Source organism: Sinocyclocheilus rhinocerous, unplaced genomic scaffold (assembly GCF_001515625.1).
Source record: "Sinocyclocheilus rhinocerous isolate Xijiao unplaced genomic scaffold, SAMN03320098_v1.1 scaffold4461, whole genome shotgun sequence".
Taxonomy (NCBI): Eukaryota; Metazoa; Chordata; class Actinopteri; order Cypriniformes; family Cyprinidae; genus Sinocyclocheilus; species Sinocyclocheilus rhinocerous.
Genome location: NW_015646116.1, coordinates 41884 through 46543, shown reverse-complemented (window position 1 = coordinate 46543; position 4660 = coordinate 41884).

Here is a 4660-nt window from a genome sequence, read left to right as displayed (position 1 = left end):
TTTGCTGTCTCACCTCATTCGGTGTCCTTGTGTCTCTTTGTTTTTTTTTCCCCTCTTTGTGTCTCTCTTTGTGTTTTTCGTTTCCCCTCTCACTACAATTTCCTTGCCCCTCTAATCCCCTCATCAGGGAACTCCCTTAACTCAACTTTAAATACAGGTCCCGAAACTAGGATTGACTCCTTTCACCAAAATTTTTTTTTTTTGTCGTAAATCGTTGAAACCGATGGCTAGGCAACACCCCAGCGCGTACGGCTACCCTCACCTACGGTTGACACGACACTGCCACGCGCATTATCCTGCCCAATCAAACTTTATGGATCAATGTCCCTAAGGGATCGATCCTCCATGTTGACGATTTAGTATTGTATCACCTTACCGACGACGAGTATCAGGCCGAACTTGAAACCTCACCTTTCTTCAAACAGCATTCCTTCGTCCTCGATCCAGAATTGGAAGAAAGGATCAAGGAGGAAGGAACGCAACTTATTGTAGTATTGTTACTCCTGTTGATACAGCTTCAGAAGCTATCGCTTGCCTTCCGCCCGCTGGCGCACCAATCATTCGGTGGATCAATGTCCCTAAGGGTTCGATCCTCCATGTTGACGATTTAGTATTGTATCACCTTACCGACGACGAGTATCAGGCCGAACTTGAAACCTCACCTTTCTTCAAACAGCATTCCTTCGTCCTCGATCTCTCTGCCTCTTGTTCCAGTGCCCGCTGACGTTCGCAATGGGAACATCACCGCGCAAAAGGGGAATGTGTAGGATCTCTGTCTTCGAACGGACCCACTTACACTATGGAGTTGATTAATTCCCTTATAGAATTAACGACTTACAAATGAGTTAATTTCATTACACTGTATTGAATATATTGCATCCTACGCAAAAAACAAACAAACAAAAAAAAAAACATTAAATCATTATGGAAGCAAAATGGTTTGGTGAGTGCCAATACATGCAATGAATTTAACAAATCAATCACTGACCACTTCAGCTGTAGTGTTTTTCATTAGAGCTAATTGAGTAACACATTATTATTTATTAATACGAAATTTATCAACTTAAACTTTGTAACTTGATAATTGATTCTAGCTTGCATTCTAACAACGATACTGGTCTTTGTTTGATAATTAAGCTGTCACATGGACTGAGTCCTTGCACTGCAAAACACAAGAAGTATTCAGGTTTTCATACATTTAATTATTTATTCCCTCAGGTTTTACAGAATACAAGTTACTAAATAGGAAAATACAACACATTCATCTATGAAAGGTATTGTTGATGTGTTCTTTTTAAAACTTTTCCCACCCTGCACACAGCAGTAAATTGTCATCATCATTTTTGTAGTCTGATGTTACTCTTCTGTTCTTTTTTGTATCTCTTCAACTGATTAACTGAGAGCAGTGCTATTCCATTCTGACAGTGTGAACAGTTTTGTGATACTCTCACTGCTCACGCTGTATTTTCATGTCAACAATGGTGAACGTTCAATGTCCTATTTTTTTTTTCCTTGAATAAAGTAAATAAAATGGCACTGGGAAAAGAGAGGCACCTTAACAGGCCTGACCTCCTCTGTTTCAAGGCTATTAGTATACAATAGTCTTTCAGTTCATTTTCATATTCATGTCTCAGAAGAAAAAAAAAAGCCATAGTCAACCATTTTGTTGACAGATTTCTACGTTAATATCCCTCAGCTTTGTCCTTTTGCCTGCACTGTTCTAATTATACAGCCCAATTAGTGTTAGAGGAGCTCATCAATGCCACGGCTGAGAGAGTGGCCCAGTTCTGCTCTGCAGTCATGCACTTAATGTGTGGACCCATCAGACGAGCTCATATCTGAACTGTGAGTCACTGTAATGTAATCTAAAGAACAGCAAAAGATATAAAAAACATGATGGTTCTAGTTGTTAATAAAATGCCTTTATATTAATTATGTATGATAGATTTGAAGTTAGGTTTGCCTATTTGTTTTAATGAGTTTTACTGTTTCATGTTAGCCCACTTTAACAGATCTCTGTTGGGATAATGCTCAGTGAACTTATTATGCAAATATTTTGGAAAATAAGACACCCCAACAGATCGACCAAATGTTTCTTCCTGTACAGTCTTGCTCTCAAAGCAAGTAAAACATCTCGACCGTTAGAATAATTTGTGATTCAGTTGACAAATTCTCTTAGAAGTGTCAAAGTAATATAAAACGTCGTAATTCTTGCGTGATTGATTCTGTTCTGATTGATTACTGTCTTAGTTTCTCATTGTTCTGGTTTTCATTCGGACATCTGATGAGCCTATCCAACAGCTAATGACTTCTGTTTGGTGTGCTGCTGCAAATTATAATTGTTTTGTGTGTGTGTGACATTTTACTGCAAATATTCTCTAACAAAACACAGATTTGAATACTTGGAGTTCAGTCCAGCAAATAAAAGTTTGGGGTTAAACTATTCAAACTACTTATATATATATATATATTAGTTTCAAATGGTTTTAAAAAAACTGTTGTTTTCAAAATTGATTATAAAAAGAAATGCTTCTTGAGTATCAAATCAGCATATTAGAATGCTTTCTGAATGATCATATGACACTGAAGACTGCTGAATTATATTACTTTTTATATATATTGAAATATAAAACAGTTATATTAAAAGGTAATAATATTTCACAATATTACTGTTTTTTTTACTGTATTCTTTTTTTATCAAATAACAGACTTAACAACCCCAAACCTTTGGACAGTAGCGTATATCATAATTTAAGATATCCATATCGAAATGTGGACAGGCTCAGATATCTTTAATTGTTTGCGTTTGTAAATGTATTCACATTCATTACTATGCATGTGAAGGTCTGCACAAACCCAGTCTTGGAGGTTTTAGAAAAGTGCTTCTTTTTTTTTCATATTCCTTTTTTTTGTTCTCTTTGTTTGTCTTCCTTAGATGTACTTGCCACAACAATAGACCTTGAATGAGTCCTGCAATGTCAAATGCATTTGATCCCGTCTGCATAAATTGTTGGGGAATCAAACTGTAATGAGCTGTATGACACAGAGCTTGCTAGTGTGCAGCAATTTCCCATGCTGCCTTTGATGACTATTTTTATGGTGCAGAAGCTAACGCTAGTGGATTCTCCACGCCCCTGTTCAACATGGCAGCTTGCATTAAAAATAATGAACTACATAATTGCCCATTTCATTACTGGCCCATAGATGACACACAGCCTTTTTGTGTGTAGATTGAGGGCAATTACTTCCTGGGACCTATATGCCCTTTCCGAGACCTTACACTGTAGTCCGAGACTTGTTTATCTACCGCTTTTCCGCTAAGAACAATGAACTCTCTCTAGAAACCATTTCATCAAAAGGGCAGAGACTTTGTGGAACTACTAATTCCCTCACATGTCTTTCCTGGTTTTTACATTTACTGAGCAACAAGCTTTCTTAGGTATGGGAGACATCACGATTTGGGCATAATGTGTATCAGACGTGTAGGACATTGCTATACAGAATACAAATAGAGTAACTTAGTATATGTTGAGCAAGACAAAATTTTTTCTAAAACTTTTCTAAAAATATGATTAAGTGGACCCTGTTCAGTGAGAGTGAACTACAGTGAACCACTAACACGAGCAACTCTTAGGTGAGTTTATAGTGGGTATAGAAAATAATCACCCCCCCTTTAAAATAAAGTGATTGCTTAAATGAAATAATTGTTGCTTTGCAGCCTGAAATGAAGACAGATACAGTTTTTTGTTTTATCCAGCTGTATTTACTCAGTGCAACTTATAACATCCAAGTGAAAGATAGAACACCAACATGTCGGGAAAAAATAAAACAACAGAATCACTGAGTTGGAAAAAGTATCACCCCTTCCCAAAAATGACTTGTAAACTCAATCAGGGTGCTTTCACACCTGTAGATCGATTGCTTTGTTCCGAAACAGGGATTACAATTATTACAATGTTGCTTTTTATTCTTGGTGCGGTTCGCTTTCACACGGCAAAGTTTCTAAATGGACCAAATTTGTTAATACAAGTTATTTGCCCACTCTTCTTTGCAGAACTGCTCAAGTTCAGTTAAATTTGACGGTGACCGTTTGTGGACTGCAGTCTTCAAGTCATTCCACAGATTTTCAATGGGGTTTAAGTCTGGGCTCTGACTAGGCCATGCAAGGACATTCACCTTTTTCTCCTTCAACCAGTTTTGCTGTGTGCTTTGGGTCATTGTGGAAGGTAAACCTTTCTAGCAGAGGGCAGCAGATTTTCTTCAAGAATTTGACAGAATTTTGCCCCATCCATTTTTCCTTCTATCCTGACAAGTGCTCCAGTCCCTGCTGCAGAGAAACACCCCAATAACAGGATCTTACCACCTCCATGCTTTATTGTAGAAATGCTGTTATTTGGATGGTGAGCTGTATTGGATTTCTGCCAGACATATCGTTTGGTGTTGAGGCAAAAAATTCAATTTTAGTCTCATCTGCCTCAGAATCTTCAAGGTGCGTTTTGGCAAAGCTCAGTCGTGACTGCATGTGGCCTTTCTTGAGTGGCTTTCTTCATGCAGCCCTCCCATACAAGCCACATCTGTGGAGAATTTGTGATATTGTTTTCAAATGCACACAATGACCACTCTCTGCATAAACTCCTGCAGCTGCTTCAGAGTTGCTGTA